Consider the following 22,535-nt stretch of genomic DNA (forward strand, 5'->3'; position numbering starts at 1 on the left):
CTGGAGATGCTTTCAGCTCCTACAGGCTGCCCTCGGGTCTTTGCCCCATGGTTCCCCCTCTTCCCGGGCAGTTCCCAGCACAGCAGAACCTTTCCATCTAGTGAGGGCCTGACTCCTCTTTTAAAAGCTGACCTGGGACGCCGGGTGGCTCAGTCGGTTGAGCATCCAACTCTTGATTTCAGCTCAGGTCATGATCTCAGTGTCGTGAGATCCAGCCCCATCACGGGCTCTGTGATCAGTGCAGAGTCTGCTTGTGATTCTATCTCTCTCCCGTGGGAGTGCATTCCCCGGTTTACTAGTCTCACCCACACTCACGTGGAGGAGATTAAATAGGGTGTGTACACCAGGGAACAGATGGGCATGTGCCTTAGGGTTCTGCCTACCACTCTCTGTGATTCAGTTACTTTAGCTTTTGAGCAGTTGGTGAATTATTTATCATTTCTTAAGACACTCTGTATTTTCTGGATGACTTCTAAGCTGTTTTTTACAGACATCTTAACCTTAAATTGTTGATTTCATCTTCTCTTGGAAACCTGTTCTTTAGGTTCCTTTCATCCTAGATTAAGTCGCTATGCTTCCGTCTAAGATTTTTTTTCTCATTTACTTGGCTCTGATCCTTATTGGATTTTCCCCTGGAAAACAGCTTTTTAAACTCTTTTTAAAAATTAAAGTCAGATGTGTTGAAGTATAATTTATATGTAGGAGAAATTATGTTTTAGTTTACAGTTTTGTAAGTTTTGACAATTGCATACAGTCATGTAAATCACCACAATCAAGATATAGAACATTCCTCACCATAAAAAATGTCCTTGTGTCCCTTTGTACTTTGCAGTCAACTGTTTCCTCAGCTCCTGGAAACCACTGAATCACTTTCTGTCCTTAGAGTCTTGCTCTCTCCAGAATGTCATATAATGTAATCATATACCACGTAGCCTTAGTACATCTGTAAATCTTAGCATAATTCATTTGAGATTCATCCATGTTGTTATGTATACCAGAAGTTTATTTCTTCTTATTGTCAAATACAATTTCATTATATGGATATATCACAGTTTTAAAATCATTTATCAGAGGCACTTGGGTGGCACAGTCGGTTAAGTGTCCAGCTCTTGGTTTCAGCTCAGGTAGTGACCTCAGGGTCATGAGATAGAGCCCTGTGATGGACTCTACACTCAGCACGGAGTCTGCTTATGATTCTCCCTCTCCCATTCTCCCTCTACCCCTCCCCCTGTGCACTCTCTCTCTCTCTAAAGTGAATAAATAAATCTTTAAAAAAATTTTAAAAATAAAATAATTTATCAGCTGAAGAATATTTGGTTTGTCTGCTTCTTGGAGATGATTATGAACAAAGCTGCTATAAATATTCACATACAAGTTTTTGCGTGTACTTGTATCTGCATTTGTCTTGAGTAAATTTCTCTTGAGATTGCTAAGTCATATGGTGAGTGTATATAAGAAATTACCGGGCACCTGGGTGGCTCAGTCGGTTGAGCGACTGCCTTCGGCTCAGGTCATGATCCCAGGGTCCTGGGATCGAGTCCCACATCGGGCTCCCTGCTCTGCAGGGAGCCTGCTTCTCCCTCTCCCACTCCCCCTCCCCCTGCTTGTGTTCCCTCTCTCGCTGTGTCTCTCTCTGTCAAATAAATAAATAAAATCTTTAAAAAAAAAAAAAAAAGAAAAGAAATTACCAAACTGTTTTTTAGAAGGTTTGAATAATAATTTTGCATCTCCACCAGCAGTAGATGAGAATTCCAGTTCCTCCATATTTTCCACAACACTTGGTATCGCTAGTTTCCTTTTCCCCATTTTTTCCTTTATTTTACCCATTCAAATAGGTGATAATATCTCATTGTGGTTTTAATTTGCATTTCCCTAAGGAATAATGATATTAAGCATACTTTCATTTGCTTATTTGCTATTCGTATAGGTTCTTTGTTGAAATGTTTGTTCAATATCTTGCACATTTCAATAATTTGGGTCTCATGTTTTCTTATTATTGAGTTTTGAGAGTTCTTTATATATTTTAGCCACAAATCCTTTATTAGATATGTGTTTTAAGTATATTTTCAAGCTAGTGGGTTGTTCTTTCATTTTCATGATAGTATTCTTTTTTTTAAAGAGCATAATTTAAACATTTTTATAAACTCCTAATTTATCAATTTTTTCTTTTATGGATCATGCTTTTTGTGTATCTAAGTAATCTTTGCCTCATTCAAGGTCACGAAGATTTTCTTTTCTATTTTCTTTAAGAAGTTTCATAGTTTTGGGGCACCTGGGTGGCTCAGATGGTTAAGCATCTGTCTTTGGCTCAGGTCATGATCTCCAGGTCCTGGGATCAAGCCCCCAGCACGCTCCCAGCTCTGCAGGGAGTCTGCTTCTCCCTCTCCCTCTGCCTCTCCCCCTGCTTGTGCTCTCTATGTCTCTCTCTCTCTCAAATGAAAAAATAATAATAAAAAAATCTTAAAAAAAGTTTCATAGTTTTCATTTTTTTTTTAAAGTTTTATTTATTTATTTGACAGAGAAAGAGAGAGCGCACAAGCCGAGGGGCAGGAGAGGGAGAAGGAAGGCTGATGCAGGACAGTTTTAATTTAAATCTAGGTCTCTGATCTATGTCATGTTAATTTGTTAATATGGTACCTTTTTTTTTTTTTGCAAGTGAATGTATGTTTCTTCCAGGATCATCTGATGAAAAGACTATCCTTTCCCATTGTTTTGTCTTTGCTATTTCACTGAAAATCACTTGACTGTATAAGTATGGGTCTATTTCTGGACACTCTGTCTAGTTCTATTCGCCTATATGCTTATCCTTTTGTCAATACCACACTGTTCGATTACTGTGGCTTTATAATCAGTCTGGAAATCAGGTAGCATATCTTCTAACTTTGTTCTTTCTCATACTTGTTTTAGCTATTCTAGTTCTCTGCCTTTCCATGTCATTTTTTTTTAAAGATTTTATTTATTTATTTGGAACAGAGAAAGAGAGAGAGAGAGAGCCCAAGCAGGGAGGAGGGTCAGAGGGAGAGGAAGCAGACTGTCTGCTGAGCAAGGAGCTTGATGCAGGGTTCAATCCCAGGACCTTGAGATCATGACCTGAGCCGAAGGCACTTAACCAACTGAGTCTTCCAATCCATGAACAGGATATATTTCCCAATTTTTTAGATCTTATTTAATATCCGTGTGTGTCTAATTTTCAAAAGTCAGATCTTAGACATCTTTGGTTAGATTTATACCTAAATATTTAAAATGTTTTTGGTCCTGTTGTATTTGGTAAGTTTCTCTTTGAAATTCAATTTCCATTTGTTTACTGCTAGTATATAGAAATACTACTGATTTTGTATATTGAATATTATGACTTTTCAAAACTCTCTGACTAGTTCTAACAGCTTTCTTGTAGTATTTCTTATAATTTCTTCTGTGAATAGAGATGGTTTTACTTCTTCCTTTCTAATTTGAAGACTTTTTATTTCTTTTTATTGCCTTAATGCACTGGCTAAGACTACCTGTACAATTCTGAATAGGAATGGTGAAGGAAAACATCCTTGCCTTGTTCTCAATTGGTGTGCTATTGACTATTGCATCCCCCAATTTTTGATACTTTGTTTCCATTTTTGTTCAATTCAAACTATGTTCTAATTTCCTCTGTGACTTCCTTTTTCACTCATGGATTATTTCTTGTTTAATTTCCAAATATTTGGGGATTTTCCAGAGATAGTTCTGTAGGATTTCTAGTTTAATTCTTTTGCAGTAACTATATTTTGTATGATTTCAATTCTTTTAAATTTGTTGAGGCTTATTTTATGACCCAGAATATGGTCAATCTTGCTGAAACTACCAGTTTTGTAATCCAGGTCAGATTAAGCAATACTGCTATCTATCTCTTGTCCATTTCTCTGGACATCTTCTCTTTATTTGATCAATGTTTTAACCTAGAGGCACACATTCTAACACTTATATTATGTTAACTTATATTTATGTGATACTAATTCAAGGCAAACATATGCATTTCTAAAACTACAATAGCATTGTGGTCATTATTGCTGCATCTACACAGTTATTTTCAAATCAACGTATTTTTCCCGGGGATAGGGATGTGGGGGTTCCTGCCTAAGGTTCTGATGAAGAAGGAAGGCAATGGTAGACTTTACATCTTCCCCACCTTCATCCGTTCTCACACACTGCGTATTTTTGCCTTCATCCCACGCTTAAGTCCTATAGGACCCGAGGATGATTGCCATGTCTCTTCTCTTCTTACTAACTGTTCTTCCTAATGTCTACCAACAAGGTGACACAGATCATCTCCTGAGAAACTACCTCACGAAAAATGTAAAAGCTTACCTGCTCAGTCAGAGCAAGCTTTCCCCCTAACTAAATATCCTCAGAAATGAATGGAAAAACCATATTCATAGACTGAGGTGTGATGTGAACAGCTTTCTGCTCGTAGCACACGAACTGTTTTCATCCAGAGATGAACTAATTGCTGTGTGAGGTTAGGCCTGAGCTGACCATCCCTTTACATACTTGAGTTCTTTCAACATTCCTGAGGGCAGAGACGTATATTTTAAACACCAAAAACTAATAAACACCACCAGATAAGGGGAACAGGACCTGGAACATCATTTTCCTCTGAGGGTGTTTGGTGTTCCCACATACCTCTAAACCTATTCATAGGGAACAGACATCTCGAAAACATCTCAGCAGAAACGGTGACCATGAAGTGTTCCTTTTATTCCTTTATAAATTTCTAGGAGGGAGAGCAGGACTCTATACAGTTGTGGATGCTGATCAAAAGCATTGTGTAGTTTTACTTCCTCCTAGCCTCTTGCTCTGTGATTCTTTACAGATTTTTATTTGAGACAGAAAAGTTGAAAGTCCAGTTTGCTCAGAGGCCATGTTTCTCCTTGTCACAGCCATCTGCTTTCATAAGTCACTTGAGGGGCTCTTTTCCCAAGAGGGCTCTCATTGCGGATGCCTTCCACTCTTTACTGAGGGACGGATAGCTCCAAACATCCCAGGTTCCAGGCAATTTGCTTGTCTTTGTTGTTACATGAAACCTCCCAGAAGACATGGAATGAATTTGCATGAATGATAGCAGTCTAGCCAAAGGTTATTTAGAAATTAGCATTAGGCTAATTCCTAGGAAATCAGGGCCAACATACTCCTGTTCTTTAATGAAAAGAGGAAAACTGGCAACCTTAATTCCTTTGGATTTCCAGTTCGCTTTCCTTCTTCCCTCCCCTTTTTCCTTCTAAGTCCTTCCTTGTCTTTCCACCAATGTTCATTCAGTACTTGCTATGTGAATTCATTGTCTCATTTAATTCTGACTACAACCCTGCCAGCTATCTCTCATCTCTTCTTTTAATGATGAAGAAAAGGAGGCTCCAGGAGGTTCATTAACTCACCTAATGTCACACAGCCAATAAATAGAAGAGATGGTACCAGAGCCCAGGCCCATCTGTCTCTCAAGTCTGTGCTCTTTGCAACATATCCACATTTCCCACAAGTTTTTCTACGGTTTTCCACAAAACTTAATTGTTTCATGAGATATGAATTTGTTTGCCAACATTTATGAAGAAGTTAGTTATATTTTTCTCCTAAAATATATGTCAGATACATACTAAGTACATATATACAATTATTATCATCATGCAATAATGTGCCTTGGGGTGCCTGGGCGGCTCAGTAGTTGGTTAAGCGTCCAACTCTTGCTTTTGGGTCAGGTCATGATCTTAGATCATGTTGGGCTCAGCACTGAGCATGGAGCCTGCTTAAGATTCTCTCTCTCTCCCTCTGTCTCTGCCCCTCCGTCCCACTGTTCTCATGCTCAGTCTCTCTAAAAAAGAAAAAAAAAAAAAAGGAAAGAAAGAAATAGTGGCTTTACTTGAGAAAATCTAGAAGTTGCATTAGAGAGAGCTTATTCTTATTATGTGTATGACATCCCATATGCACAGAAGTAGCTATAGTTTGTGGTTTCTCTTATAAGATCAACAAAATTTGTGGAAGTTTTCAGTTTAACAAAGAATCAAATATCAATTATTTCTTATAAGAATTTATTCACCTGTGAGGCCTAATTTTTCAGCATATCTAATCCAAGGAAACACTACATCTCATCTATTTGTATTATACCAATAAGTGACACATTTTAAAAAATTTTCTTTTTCTCAAAGTAATACATTCAAGTAGGTTAACAGACCAGAGAGTTTGGTTGTGGCAGTTTTATGGAACAGACAACTTGAAAATCCTCTTGCTACCAGCACCTAAAAATGCTAGGTGAAGCATAATAATAATTGTTTAAAACCCTTTTCAGTGCTTCCTGGAGTTCACAAGAAGGTACAGGGTATCCACGAAACAGAAATGAAAAGTCTGAGAATCAGACCAGAGATGAACTGGGGGCTGGCGTTGTGGAGGGAAGAGGAGTTGTTGTCTCAGCATTGGATTGTCGCCCCCATGCAGAGACAGATGATAAAGCCTTGGACCAATATAAAAATGGGAAGTTGAATGAGACCCTCCAGCAAAGCCAGTGCCCTCAAAGATGCATGCCATTGGTGACAAAATCCACCCTTCAGTAATGGGAGACCCTAAGAAACTAGGTTGTCTTTTTTGGCCTGGGCTGGAAAGGGAAAGTAAAATATCCTGTGGGAATTTTTAAATTCAAGTCTGTACCACATGTGAGTTAAAAGTTTTAATTTACTTTACCTGCATTGTCTGGGAAAGTCCAACCAGAGAATTTAATATTAAAATTGGGCTCAGACCACAATATCCTCAAGGTGCCGGGTAGAAGGCAGCTGAAAACCTCTCTCAAGGGAGTACCTCCACGTAGGCCGGATTCTTTCAGATAAGCTGTACTTAAGCTGAGTGCACAAACCCTAAGCACAAAGGATACACAGAAACAATTCACCATGGGCAAGATCAGCTGGCAAAAATAATAGCACAAATAGGGACACAAATGATCTGAAAGAGAAAATAAAATAATTATACTTAATATGACTGAAGACATAAATGAAAGGATTTAAAGAAAAGGTAAGACAGCATGAGAAGAAAAAAAATAAATGAAAACTTTTAGAAGTGAAGTAATAGAATGTCTAGCAGCAAAAAATAATGTAACTGAATGGATAAGATAGTAAGTCGGATGATAGGATAATGTTGATATGGATGTGAATTCTAAGTGGGAAGATACATCTGAAAAAAGTAGCCAGAAGGTAGCTCAGATAGAGATGGAATATAAGAGGGAGAAGTTAGGGGACATAAAAGAGTGAAGGAAAAGGCCCAAAATATGTCACCTAGAAATTCCAGAAGGAAAGACTATTCCTTAGAGAGAATTGAGTAGAGGGAATTTTTGATAAGATAATGCCTAAACATATTCTAGAGCTGATGAAGGAACATGACTATTCAGATGTAAGAAGCACAGTGAGACCATACCTGGCACATCATCGTGAAACTGAAAAACAAAACACCAGAGTCAAAGAATAAATTGTGAAAGCAGCTGAGGAACAAAGAGAAACTGTCTCTAAAGGAATCACCACTATAGGATCAACAGACTTCTCAAAAGCCACAACAGAAATCAAAAGACATGGAGTCCTATCATCCACATTCTGAGAGAAGATAATTGTCCACCATAATTTTCATTCCCTGTTAATCTTAACTCAAGTGTCAGTGCCGGCTGGAGACATGAGCAATCACGTGCTGACAGTTTCCCAGTAACAAATGCTGAAAGCACTTCTTAAAGGGTGTATTTTAGTAAGAAGGAAATTGAACCCAAACAAATAAATGTGATGTGAAGAAACTGACAATCATGTAGGTAAATCAAAAGAGTTTTGATTGGAGCGCTTAGTTGATGAAGCATCGCCTTCAGCTCAGGTCATGATCCAGGTCCTGGGATGGAGTCCCACATAGGGTTCCCCACTCAGGAGGGAGTCTGCTTCTCCCTCTCCCCCTCCCCACTGCCTGTGGTCTCTCTCTCTCATGCTCTCTCTCTCTCATATAATAAATAATCTTAAAAAAAAGAAGAACATTGATTCTAAAAAAAAAAGTTTTGATTCGTTAACATAATTGACGAAATAAAAATATTGATGATGACTTTTGGCGGTAAAACAAACACGATGGAACTAAAATGTCAATCCACAGTCAGTTGTAAATGACCAGAGTGAAAGCATCCTAATGTTGTACATTGTTTAGGGGAAGCCTAGAGATGTTGATGACTTGCCAACTTTAAGTTAGCTATGCCTATTTAAAATTTAGGGAGAACCACTGAAAGAATAGGTATATTGTGTATACCATGGATAACTTCCCAGGAAGTGGAGAGGATGAGAAGGAATAAAGAAAACTCAAAACTTGATTGATGTGATAGCAGACAGAAAATGAGAAACAATTAGGTAACATGATACCCGTTTCTCAGGTGAGGAAACCGAGACCCGAGATGTTAAGTAACATGTCCAAGGTCAAACAACTTGTAAGTGGAGGGTCTGCTCTTCAAACTCAGGTTTAACTCCAAAGCCCAAGATTGTGACCACTGAGACATACTGTCTCTCTAGAGATGTGTTGATGTGTTGAGATGTAGTAGGCTAAAAATTTCACCAAAAGGAATCAACTTTAGGGGAACCTAGGTGGCTCTGTCTTTTAAGCGTCCGACTCTTGATTTCAGCTCAGGTCATGATCTCAAGGTCCCGGGATTGAGCCCCGAGTCGGGCTCTGTGCTCAGTGTGGAGTCCGCTTATCCCTCTCCTTCTGCTCCTCCCCTGGCTCGTGCTCTCTCTCTCTTTCTCTAAAATAAATAAATAAAATATTTTTTAAAAAAGGGATCAACTTTATTTTTTTCTGAGGTTTATTTTAACAGCTACCTAACTAGGTTAAGCCAGCTCCTATAATTGCTGGGGAAAATGGCAATGTCTATAAATAGACAATTAACTGTGTAGTTTTTGAAAAGTTTTATACGTGATATTAATAAACTATGACAAAGTACCCTCCAAGAAAATGAATAATAAATGTTGACTCTTGGTTTTCCTGTAAATTATGGGAAACTATATTTTTCTTTTCATCTTTCCCCTTTACGCCATGGAGACTTTCCAACAGATTTGAACATTCACTATACCTGTTTGCTCTCTGGATTCACTTAAAGCTGATGCTCTTGGGAAGCCAAATCCAGCAGAATTGCAAAAGAGCCTTGAGCACCAAGCTCTCTACCAACTCCTGAGGGTGTAAAGACTTGAATCAAGGAGAAACAGGCATACTTCAGCATACCCAGTTTAGTGTGTGGGGAAAGCTCTATTGGGGTTGGGGTGGGAGAACTTTTGGAATATCTATTCTAAGGGGCTTAGAAGTAGAGAAACATAGGAAGATTTAAGAAAAGTTGGTGGGCAGTATTGGTGGGTGCCAGCAAATGACTTTTCAGCCAGCTTTTTTGTATGTGGATGTATTATTTGCCAAGCATTTTTTCCCTCCAAAATATTGCCCTGATTTAAAGGTTCGTTAATTTACATAAAACCCAACCTGAGGCTAAAATGTAATTCTCTGACTTCTTTGTTTTCCATTAGTTTGGGTAGCTAACCTGTGAGCAAAGTAAACCTCAAACTTTGAGGTTTAAAAAATGACAAGAACTTTATATTAGGCAGTCTGGAGTTTCCCAAGACCCTACCCCATGCTGTTCCTATGCACACTGCTCTATATTAATTAATAATTCCTGTGTGTTGGCAGCACCAACGGAAAGCTTTTTGGAGATAAAATACAATCCCGAGATTTGCCATGCAGGGCATGTGGGCCCCTGGGGAAGCTGGCATCTTTATTAAAGAGGCTCGTTAGAGCTAAGGGTTGGCCACAAACCTATTCCCGTGAGAGAAGAGAAAAACTAAAATACAGCTCTTCTCTCTCATTCCCAGAGTTCAGAATAAAGGGTTTAGGTCAGTCTTTTATTAGCCATGCTGGTGAGGAATGGGGATGGGATAGATAAACCAGATTCAGCATCCTTAGTGTCAATGAGAAGTTTTCACTTTTCCCTATAGCCAGCTTTTCACTGAACTTTCCATACATGGTAAGGAGGCTTTGAGTTAAATACCCCTTTTCTTTTTGAGACAGGAACTCCAGCTTTAACAGAGTCCCATCTTGGGTTTGGTTTGAGGAAAAGGATTCCAGTTCAGTTCTTTGGCAATGAACAGGGTGGAGAAAACAGGTCCCCAGTTCTCTGGGGGTGCTGGATGGGTCCAAGCCTAGTGTAGATGTGCATGTAGAGTGTATATAAATATACATAATTTGTGTATATATATATCTATATATCTTTTTAAGCAAGGAAAGGAGGGAAACTCCAGAGAAGGAGAGGTGAGAGACAAAAGAAATTCCAATATTTACCATATTTCATTAAACCTAAGACATCATAGACTGTAAAGGACACCACTAGTTCATGTACCACTAAGAAAGGAAAAATGCTATAAATTAAGCCATGACATGACATGTATTGTGTGATGCATCCTGATTTGGGATATATTAAAACCTGAAAAAAATGTACCACTTGGAATGGATGAGTTGGTGGTCTTCCCCTTTTTTGCAGTACCATTTGCAAGTGTTTGAATAGCTGAAATGTAGCAGCGAACATTGTCTTTACCCTTTGGTTATTCTGTATCTTGGGTCCTGTGATACTATTCCAATACCATTTTGCAAATGGCGAGATACTTCTCTGAAGCTGCAGATTTTTTCCACCTTAGTATTTGAAATATTTTCAATATCCTCAGATCATTTTTGCAGACTTCAAAGGGCGAATAATTTACTAAACAATAAACCAGGAAGAAGCCTGGGTGGTTTGAATCCATCCACCAAAATCCTTAAAATTAACCAAAAGCATTTATGAAAACCAGAGCATAATTTCTATGTGACCTCTGGATAGATACACTGGAACATCTGTCATGTTCATACGTTTACTGAAACAGAGTGTTGACATTACCTGTTTTGTCTTTGACCTTCGACTCTTTAGATGTATTTACTACTGGCTTTCAACATGCATGCATGACTCAGCATGAAGCAAATATCTAATCTGACCTTAAAAGAAATAATTTAACATTGCTCTAGGCAAGTTTACTTTGAGATTTCCAATTCTGTCACGTAAAAGATATTTAAAAAATGAAACCAAAGCCCATTGTGTAATAAGGGTAATGGTAGGTTTCCAGCAATAGTTTTAGTTGTCATTCCCTTACGGTCTTTATTTTGTAAATAACTCCGCATTTGATTGGTGTACATTCTTCGTGTTCAAATTTCATTTTCTGCAGAGATGCTTATTAGGATTTGTCTTTCCTTATGAAAAGCAAACCCTGAGAGAGCAAATAAGAGAATAATGCAGAAGTAATTATTAACTTATAGAGGCAACCAAGTTTTCAGGTGACTCTGGGACAGAGCTGTGCTTAACTCGGTGACTGCCACAGGCTGGGGTTGAATCCGTGGTAAGAAAGAGGACCCAGCGCTCAGTGGCATGCACTGAGGAATGGACTCTGCTGCCAGTGTGAGTTGAAGTCAAGTGCAGCAAGCGTAACAGGTGATAGAAAAATGGGATGTAAAGACCACAGCCTTTAGAGCTCCATGCACTAGGCTGATAGTGTCAGCTGGCTTGTATTCTACTATTGCTTCCACAATTAATAAAACCTAATATTCACTGAGCACTTATATACTATGACCAACTATTGTTCCAAGTACTGTATATGTTTTAACTATTAAACCCGTACAAGACCCCTATTAAGTTGGCTCTACTAACATCCCTTTTACACAGGTTAGGACATGGAGGCCAGAGAGCTTAGTTGGACCCCCCAAGTTCCGTCCAGCTCCTAAATTAGGACTATTAACCACAACATCATGGCTGCCTCTTGGATCTGTGGGTGAGGAAAAGGACCCCAATGCCTAGGAGGCAGGTAGGCAGAAGGGAGCTCCCTAGTTCTTTAGGAGTACTGCATGAGTTTCCAGGAAGGGACTTGGGCACAGAAAACAGGACAAGGCATAAATCCAGATCACATAGTGGGTACTGGATCTTGAGAACAAGGCAGAAAGCCAAAGCCAGCAGGAGAGGACTGAGTCATGAGGCATTAGGCTCCAGTTGCCTGCCCAGCAGTTCCAGAGTTCCAATCCCATCTAAGGTTGGGTTTGTTCCTAGAGATTCACTGAGGTTGAGTCAGTAGGTGAAGTGGGCGTGGGGGTCAAGTGACTTAGCTATTAGGAGTGAAGGCCACAGAACCTGGGAACTAGGCAAGGCCTGGCCCAGCAGGTGTGTGATCTAGGAGTAGTGACTACATCAGATGCCTCAGGATTCCCATTGTACCGTATGTCCCTGCTTTTGTCCCATTTATCTTTCCCATACATTCCGGACCTGTGGAACTTAGGCATACTATATAAGCATGCTGTTAATCATTTTAATTTATTTGTATCTGACCTGTTCCAAAAAAGATGCAATGTGGTATTTTATTAATTATGTCCAGAGAGGGACGCCTGGGTGGCTCAGTTGGTTAGGCGTCTGCCCAGGTCATGATCCCAGGGTCCTGAGATCAAGTTCCACATTGGGCTCCCTCCTCAGTGGGGAGCCTGCTTCTCCCTCTGCCTGCCACTCCCCATTTGTTCTCTGTCTCTCTCTCTCTCCCTGAAAAATAAATAAATACAATCTTTAAAAAAAATTATGTCCAGAGAATGTCTAATTTTCAGCACAAAAAATAATTGCAGGCAGCAAAAATCCTTGCCCTGATTTTATTAAGTTGGATTACTTTTATCAACATTTTGTAACTGATGTAGAATATAAAACCTAGCATCAAGGCTATAAAAGTATTTATGAAATTACATATGCTATATGTATCTTATAAAACACATGGACTTTATATGCTAGGTAAGATACCAAGAAATAATTTGAATTTGGAGGGGGAAAAATAGATGTAAGAAATGACCTGGGGAAATATTTATGAGAAAATAATCTCTTTAAATATCTTTTATGATAGTCATTGTGCTATAATACAGTTCAAATTTAATGCTTTTATTCTCATTTTAGATTATAGTATGTGTTACTTCATGGCATGAGTTTGCCCTTACTAAATGCAATATTATTGTTAACAATTTAGGTAATCTCAACATATACGAAAATGCTTGAGGGTTACAGCTTTCAAGGACAGGAATTATTTAACTTTCTTTTTATTAATTTGGCATTCATTTGGAGGATAGTTTTGAAAATATTTCTTTTGTGTGTGCCTAACCTTTTTTTTCTCCTCGGGAACAGAAATGGAATCCAAACAGACATTGACAAATTAGAGAATAATGCACAAAAACAGGATGACTCTCAGTGAGCAAAAGGGCATAACAATACGTCAAGGGCCCCGAAGCTCACGCCATGGATAGAAATGACTAGGCAGAAATGTCTCAGGAAGAGACTCAGCGCTCATGGTAGACCAGTAGTTGGTGATGAGTCAGCACCGCCTTTACTAAAACTGCTAATCCAATACAGTAGTGGGAAGCACTGGTAGTCATGTGATATGTAAAATCCCGGAATTACTCCTTCCTCTCTCACGAGCTCTTGCTGAGATACTGGCAGGGGCTTTAGTGCCCTAGTAACCTCTTGTCTGTTTTGTAGCAGAGCCTCTCCTAATCAGCAAAGGCAGATGGAAAGGACGCTCAGAAGCTGCCCCAACTAGAATTCTAGTAATTCTAGTAATTCTGGTTGAAGTTCCTCTTGGCCTATGTTTAAGACATCTAAGAAGTGAAAATGTACACTGTTATCCTTCCTCCCCCTGTTAAGAAAATGTCTTAAGATGAAAATAGGGTTTTCTCTTATTCCACTGATTTCTGAGCCCAGGTCACAGGAAGATATTAATTGTGCCCATACTCAATTCTTTAAATCACTTTTCACTGCTGTTGAATTACAGGCAGGGAAACCCTTAACTCTGAAAGAAACATGTCCTAGTTTTATTCATTATTTAAAAGAAAATCCACTCCCTTTTAATGCAGATGAGTTGGGACCAGCAAAAAAGGTAACTTTCCATGTTTTCAGGTAGTGTTCTTGCAAGAATTAGAATTGTTAGTAATTTTAGATGATTAATGAGTATATTTTAACTTGAAAACCATCATATAATCTAGTTCATTTCTTTTATTGGATAAATTTAAACATATTTCAGGGGCGCCTGGGTGGCTCAGTTGTTAAGCATCTGCCTTCGGCTCAGGTCATGATCCCAGAGTTCTGGGATTGAGCCCTGTGTCAGGCTCTCCGCTCAGTGGAAAGCCTGCTTCTCCCTCTCCCACTCCCCCTGCTTGTGTTCCCTCTCTCGCTGTGTCTCTCTCTGTCAAATAAATAAATAAAATCTTTAAAAAAACAAAAAAATTTAAACATATTTCAAATGGATGTGTTCATGCAGACTTTTCCAAGGGTGGTTTTTCTGTCAGCAGCCTTGTTAGGCTTAGGTCTACATATAGAACATAGACACTAGAATAAATTATCCCTAATACTATCTGTACAAATTCTTAGATTAAGATCTCTTTCTAGGGCGCCTGGGTGGCTCAGTTGGTTAAGCGACTGCCTTCGGCTCAGGTCATGATCCTGGAGTCCCTGGATCGAGTCCCGCATCGGGCTCCCTGCTCGGCAGGGAGTCTGCTTCTCCCTCTGACCCTCCCACCTCTCATGTGCTTGCTCTCTCTCATTCTCTCTCTCTCAAATAAATAAATAAAATCTTTAAAAAAATAAAAAAAAAGATCTCTTTCTACTATAATAGTATTATACATGGGTTTTTTTAAAAGTTGAGTTAGATTTATCCAAACTAATAATAGTAATGTTGATTAATGGACTGCTTTGACTGCTATGTGAAAGTGCTATTTTAAATTCTTCACAAATATTAATGCATTAATGCCAACCATGACTTAGCAGTTAGGTAACTGATATTATCTGCATTTTACATATAAGGAAAGTGAGTGACAGAGAGTTTAAGAAACTGTCTCAAGATCACAGAGCTGGGGGGCGCCTGGGTGGCTCAGTTGGTTAAGCGACTGCCTTCGGCTCAGGTCATGATCATGGAGTCCTGGGATCGAGTCCCACATCGGGCTCCCTGCTCAGCAGGGAGTCTGCTTCTCCTTCTTTTTTTTTTTTATTTTTTATTTTTAAAGATTTTATTTATTTATTTGAGACAGAGAGAATGAGAGAGAGCGAGTACATGAGAGGGGGGAGGGTCAGAGGGAGAAGCAGACTCCCTGCCGAGCAGGGAGCCCGATGCGGGACTCGATCCCGGGACTCCAGGATCACGACCTGAGCCGAAGGCAGTCGCTTAACCGACTGAGCCACCCAGGCGCCCTGCTTCTCCTTCTGACCCTCCTCCCTCTCATGCTCTCTGTCTCTCATTCTCTCTCTCTCAAATAAATAAATAAAATCTTTAAAAAAAAAAAAAGATCACAGAGCTGGTTGAGAATGGGGCTGAAATGCAAAACCAGGCAGCCTGCCTCAGCAGCATGAAAGCCTGACAACGTCTTCATGCTGCCTTCCAGAAGAACCTCATGACTGCAGTTCACTTTGGCAAAGAATTTATTTCTCAGGGCTTTCCTTTCTTCTTATGTGAAATGACAAGGTCAGCTTTCAAGATTGGTAGGGTCCTGGCATATTTGAATTGATATCATCTTTAAAATCTTTGAATATCTGTATAAAAATGACCCCACACATTTGATTTGTATTTTCCACTAAAATGACATTAATATATTAATTATATGTGATATTAAGTATATATGATATGATATATATATACATACATATATGTATATATATGAAACCTCAACTGACAAATTGAATAGGAGAGGCATATAACAGTGCCAGAGATAATGGACATAATGTCATGGAGGTGCATAAGACCCACATGCATGCAGGAGGACACCAAGGAGCAACAAAGAGCAAGTCAAGCAGGGCCTTGAGAGACTGAGTCATGTACAGCAGTTAGTGAGCTGATGTCTGCCCAGACCATTTGCACTTCCTGGTCCCCTGACCTCACCTTCCTTGTTTGAAACCAGGTGACTGCTCTCCTTTCCCTCCCAACCCACCCTTAGCTCCCTTTTCCACTATTACAGGAAAGTAAAGTTTAATTTTGCAAGAAAAATTGAACCAAAGAGGTGTCAAAATTGTGGACACCAAGTAAAACAGACGCCTGGGGGGATTAAGCTAAGATTTCTATATGAGATTGTGGGAACATCAGCCCCCTTCCTTAGCAACCAGGCACATTACCACTCCCCACCCCACCACTGAAGCATTGAGATTTGAGAGTGAATGCTCTTCTTTGAAGAAATTGAGTGGCCCTAAAGAAAAGACCTCCACATATTGCATTTGGGAGTCCCCCATGGAAAAGGACATCTCTCCCCAAAGGAATCCTCTAGTAAATCCATCTGTCATTACTCTCTGCCCCTTGATGGACACATAACTCTTTCCAATCAGTTTGTCTGGTGTCTCTCTTTTAAATAGGAAAAGACAAACAAGAGGAACTGTCTCTAACTTGAATGAGAAAGACCACACAAAAATACAACAAAATAAAAGGGAACATCAAGAAAATAGAAATAAAACAGGGAACAGAAGAAAACTTCAAAATATTATGTTTAACATTCCCTTGGAGACAAAATAAGATATAGTATCTCTAAAGCAAGAACAAAACCCTGTAACAGAATAAGAGAAGATGAAAAAGAGAGAAGAAAAATTTCTTAGAAGTGAAAAATATTTGCAGTGCAGCAGACACTCTTGCTTGCTTATCCAAAAGATGTCCTTCCCAACCGCAACTTTTCTGTCTTCCATGACAGAGGCTGCTCATGGCAACTCACTTTCTCAGCCTCTCTTTCACTTAAGAAATGGGCATTTGACACAGTAAAGGGAAGCCTGTTGCAAGTCTTCCCAGAGGGAATGGTTTACTTCCCTAATGAGGAAATCTCTCTCTTTTTTTAGTTAAGACTTATTTTGTCATAAAGATTGTGGCAGTCTTCTTGGGCCCACCAGAAGACAAGTATTAGGACTCAGCTAATTACTGAGGAGGCAGAGAGGAAAGAGAGATAGAGTCTGGGACTACAATGGCCCTGTGGAGTCCAGGAACTAACTCGGAGCTATAGGGCAATAAGAAGACATGAATATATGGCAAGTGGGCCATAAGGGAAAGTCTAAATTTAGGTGGAGGAGACAGTCTTGTCAGGAAATAGGAGATGACATTATTGGGGGTTCTATGAGCACAAAATTGCCATAGCCTGGTAATTCAACAAATAGTTATGTTCTATGGGTCAGGCCCTGTTCTAGGTGCTAGGGATCCAAGAGTGAACAAAACAAATTCCTTGCCGTCTTGGAGTTTACATTCTAGATAAAACAGGCAGGAAATAAAAAATGAGAAAAAAATAAGAAAATATGAAATGTGTCAAATGGTGAAAAATACTATAGAGAAAAATAAAGCTGGGTGGGAGAGAGAGGGTAGGTCTAAAGGGGTGGTGGGAAGAGTGGTCAGAGAAGATGGTCTGTAACAAGGGGGTCATTTGAAGCAGAGACTTGGATGAAAAAAGGGAGTAAATCGTATGGATAGGGGAAGTAAATTCCAGCAGAGGAAGCAGCAAGTGCAACAACCCTTAGGTGAGATTATGCTTTGTTTGGCACATTTGGAGAAAAGCAGAGGATAAGAAGAAGAATAAGTAAGAGGAGATTAATAAGAGACGAATTCAGAAGTAATGAGAAGTAAGATCATGTAACATCTGGCAGGCTATTTTAGGGACTTCTCCTTTGACTCTTAATAAATCGGAAGACTTTGTTGGGTTTTGAGTAGAGTGACATGATCTTGCTTATGTTTTAAAGAAGTCTGTTGTGTTGAGAATAGAAGGAAGGGGGGTAAAGGTTGAAGCAGAGAGATGTTTGGAAGGCCCCTGCAGTAATCGCAGTGAGAAATAATAATAGCTTGACCCAGAATGGTTACAGAGGAGGTGGTGAGTATTTAGATTCTATACATATTTTAGAGTTAAGCCAAAACCATCAACCAGATTTGCTGAGGGATTTGACATTGTTTTTCAAGAATGACTCCAAGGTTTGGGGCCTGAGCAACAGTATGAACTGAGTTGCCATTGACTCAAATGAGGAAGAATGTGAAAAGAGGAGATTTGGAAGGGGAAACCAAGACTTCGGTTTTGAACTTTTTTTTTTCCCTTTGAACATCCAAGATGAGCAGGCCATGGGATATACCAGTTTGGAGCTTAGGGAAGAGGTTGCAGATAAAGATATTAACTTGAAGGTGGTCAATGTGTAGAAGGGATTTAAAGCAATTATAAAGGAATAGGTCACCCAGGGAGTCGGGATAGATGGGGAAGAGATCCAAGGACTGAACCCTGGGACATCCCAATATTTAGAAATGAGGAGGACAAGAAGAAACTAGCCAAGGAATCTGAGGAACAGCAGTCAGGGAATCATGTCCTTCTAGAATCCAAGTGAAGGGGAAGCCGATTAATCACCAAAGGCAGTTGATAGATCACATAAGAAGATTGAAAACTGACCACCAAATTTAGCAAGATGGAACTCGTTAGTGGCTCGACAAGGTGTCTTTAGGAACAAAGAGAGAAGGACAGGTTTGGCAAATGATGATCTATCAGCAATAGCAGCTAACCTGGACAACCGATAGGAAGTGGAGGGGACACTGAAAATGAGTCCTTGTCTAGGAGGTGTGTGGAATTCTGACATTGCCTATGGGGTATGATAGCCCAACGTGGGAAAGGATCTTTAAAAGGAAAACAAGAGGCTCTGATTTTACCACCTAAGTTATGCTCTTTGCAACTCTTATTTATTTGGAACCATTGTAAAGGAAGCCAGATGACCAATTTCCCTGTCTAAATGTTAGGAGTCTTTGAAAAGGCAAGCATCATAAAAAGGAATATGGAAGTTATAAGCACAAACTTTCAAATAAGGATGTATCTGGTACAAATCCCAGTATCATATACTAATTTTTGGTACCAAGTTACTGGACCTTTTTGAATCTTAGTGTTATCGTCTGTAAAATGAAGCTAATCATGCCTATCTCATGAGAAGATTTTATGAGTACTAAATCAGATAACATATGGAAGATTCAGTACAGAATCATGCAAACAGATAATCAATAAATAACAACTATGGTGTTGATCTTGATGAGGAGGATGATGATGATTTGTATTACATCTTAGTTAGACCTCAGACAAGAGGCTGCTTGCTTTGATGTGGAAAAGATGAAGCATTTGTTGATATGAAAGTAATTAGAAAAGGGTTTGGCTATGCCTGCAGTTTTAACAAAATTCTTTGAGAGGCATTTACTATGGCCTAGACCTTGTAAGAAGCAGAGCAGGGCACAAGGCCATATTTTCTTGATGTATTCCAAAATAAATTTCACTGACTTCTCTTAAACTCTACTCTTTAAACTAGATCATAGCATGCATAAGGTTAAGATAATACCACACCCCTGGGATGTTGAGGGCAGAAAAGAGAACACCTTGCTGTCTAAGAATGTTGCCAGGCCAAGAAGTACATCTTTGTGAGGCTCTAAGTGGCCGTAAGCTCACCTTCATCCTATGTTTTTCTTCTCACTCATGTATTTTTACTTCAGAACACTATGTACATGTGGGTGTTGGTTTTATTCTCCCTGGTTCACAAAATAGAAAGCAGATAGCAAATGCCTAAGAAATATTTTTGTGAAAGTACATGATGACTTTCTTTTTATTTTTGTAGTAATCCAAACCAAACTGGAATATTTCTAGTAGAAATAGTCACATTCCTCACACTTGAATAAAATATTTGGAAATTTAGCAAAGGGATTCTATGTCCTAAAACAATGTTTACTTGTAGCTATTATTAACTTCATTTTCTTATTTAAATATGTAATTTTGAGCCCCGGTGCAATGATTTATTTTTTCTAGCTGACCTGACTATGAAACTTTATGGCATTGAAGCACTTTAGCCAAGAGATTCATAGGGCGGTGTTAGTTTTGTATTCGGTTTTGTATTACAGTTCACGGGCATTCAACATAAAAAAAAAAAAAAAATCAACAAAATGGACCTTCCCAGAAGTCAAGTACAGATAGTGCGCAACTTAGGATTTTTTGACTTTGTAGATGATGTGAAAGCAATATGTATTCAGTAGAAGCTATACCTTGAACTTTAAATTTGGATCTTTTACCAGGGCTAGTGACATACGGTCCAATCCTCTCTCACGAGGCTGGGTGCGAGCGAGACCCAGCCCATGGTCAGCCCCCCTCGATCACAAGGGTAAACAACCGAGACATTTACAACCATCCTACACTCATACAACCACTCTGTTTTTCACTTTCAATACAGTATTCCATAAATTACATGAGATGTTCAACACTTTCTTATAAAATAGTCTCTGTGTTAGGTAATTGTGCCCAAACATCGGCTGATGTAATTGATCTGAGTACATTTAAGGTAGGCCAGGCTAAGCTATGGTGTTCGGTAGAGTAGGTGTATTCAACGCATTTTTGACTTAACAATATTTTCAATTTTTCAGTGGGTTCATCAGCACATGAGGGACTGACTCCCTCCCCAGAGGGAAAAGAAAATTTCATTAGTTTCTAAATTAAAAAATCCTAATGCTATTTAAAAATAACCGTGGAAATCCTATTTCTTCACATGTGACTCAAAGAAAGATTTGTTTGTGCATCTTGAATGTACAGCTGCTTTGTGTGTTTCATGACTTTCACTTATATGAGTTCTAGTCCCTATATTAGAGGTAAATAGATTCTAAAAATTGCTTTAGAACCATTGCCCGAGTTGCCCTTACCCTTCTTAACCTCTGACTCTCACTGAATGAAAACACATTCTAATAGGGGCATTGAAAACCATTTAGGCTAATTTGAAAGGGACATTTCTGGCAGAAATGCCAACTTCTGAACACCCAGATTAGGTACAGTAAGCCTAATTTGATTCTGATCTCTCTTATTGTGAAGATCACAGTAGAATTTTACTTAACAAGTTTCTGGGCATAAAGAATTGTCAGTTTGGGCCTGCCATAGATTAAGATATCTTGAGTCAGAGAACAAGCATGTGAATGATAACATCCAACAGAGAACTTTACTATAATTAAAAACTACATAATTAGTCATCTCATAAACCTAACATATACACATGAAGTTACTTAAAGTGTCAAGTAAAAGGAACAAAAAGATTGCTTGACATTACACCCCTCTCTTAGCTAACCTAATTTTGAATCAAGAGGAGGAAGCCAATTACAGGGTTATCTCTTAACATAAAGTTACTCTACTAGATGACTCTGCCTTGGAAACTGGGCAGCGCTAGAAAAGTTAGTGTTTTCTCCCTAAAGTGGCTGAAATTTCAATGGCAAATGGTATTAGGACCTCTAGATGCTGTACTTGAAATTCTTTATACTTGATTTACTGAAAAGATTTTATTATACTGTATTGTCATAGGTGATTTCAAAAACTGAAAATGGCATTTTCTCTGTTAATAATCACCTGTAGTTTTTAACTTAGTAAAAAGAAACCTTTGGTAGATTTTGAATAGAAAGGGATGTGTTGTGATGTATGGTTTAAAAGGATCACTCAGGGTGCCTGGGTGGCTCAGTTGGTTAAGCAACTGCCTTCAGCTCAGGTCATGATCCCAGGGTCCTGGGATCGAGTCCCGCATCGGGCTCCCTGCTCTGCGGGGAGCCTGCTTCTCCCACTCCCCCTGCTTGTGTTCCCTCTCTCGCTGTGTCTCTCTCTGTCAAATAAATAAATAAAATCTTTAAAAAAAAAAAAAAAGGATCACTCAGGATTCTGTTTAGAATAGAGTGAAGGGGCAAGAGAGCCCTGTTAAGAGGTCATAGTTAAGAGATCACCACAGTAACCCGGGTAGGAAGTGACAGAGCCATGTGGTAACATCGGAGGTGATGAGAAGGATCAGATTCTGGATACATTTTAATGTAGAGCCAGAAGGATTGGATTGTGAAGCGAATGGGAACGAGGTACGTCAAGACTGATAAGATGTGAGACTTAGGCACCAATTAGAAGAAAATATTTGCAAAACATATCTGATAAAGGTCTTGTACCTGGACATATAGAGAATTATTCTAACTCATTAATAAGAGGACACATAACCCAATTTTTACAAGTAGGCAAAAGATTTCAATAGGCAGTGCACCAAAGAGATACTTGAATGGCAAATGAGAGCATAGGAAGATTCCCAGCATCATGGGTCATCAGGGAAATGCAAATGAAAACTACAGTGAGTTCCTACTTCACACCCACTAGGACGCCTATCATCAAAACGCCAGACAGTAACAAGTGTTGGAGAAGATGCTGAGAATTGGAACCCTCTTACACTGCTGGGGTGGGGGAGGTAAAATGATATCACCACTTTGAAAAACTCTAGCAGTTTCTTATAAAGTTAAATATGGTTGACCATTGAACAATGCAAGGGTTAGGGACACTGACCTCCCTCCAAGTCAAAAACTCACATATAACTTTTGAACAAGAGAAGGCATCATCAAACTGGGGTACTTTCACAAATAGAACATACTACTCAGCAACGAAAAGGGTTGAACACCATGCAAAGAATGATACATGCAACAACAGGGGCA

The 22,535-nt window shown here is 39.2% G+C and overlaps 1 protein-coding gene and 1 long non-coding RNA gene across 3 annotated transcripts in view; one reads left to right on the forward strand and one right to left on the reverse strand.

Moving 5' to 3' along the window:
• LOC118026584 overlaps window positions 1-22,535 on the reverse strand; it is a 90,126-nt gene that overhangs the window by 57,809 nt on the left and 9,782 nt on the right. The gene's annotated exons all lie outside the window — the stretch shown is intronic.
• PRTFDC1 (phosphoribosyl transferase domain containing 1) overlaps window positions 1-22,535 on the forward strand; it is a 92,792-nt gene that overhangs the window by 16,158 nt on the left and 54,099 nt on the right. The gene's annotated exons all lie outside the window — the stretch shown is intronic.

The sequence above is a fragment of the Mirounga leonina genome, unplaced genomic scaffold (assembly GCF_011800145.1).
Source record: "Mirounga leonina isolate KUSES-001 unplaced genomic scaffold, KU_Mleo_1.0 Mir_242, whole genome shotgun sequence".
Lineage (NCBI taxonomy): Eukaryota > Metazoa > Chordata > Mammalia > Carnivora > Phocidae > Mirounga > Mirounga leonina.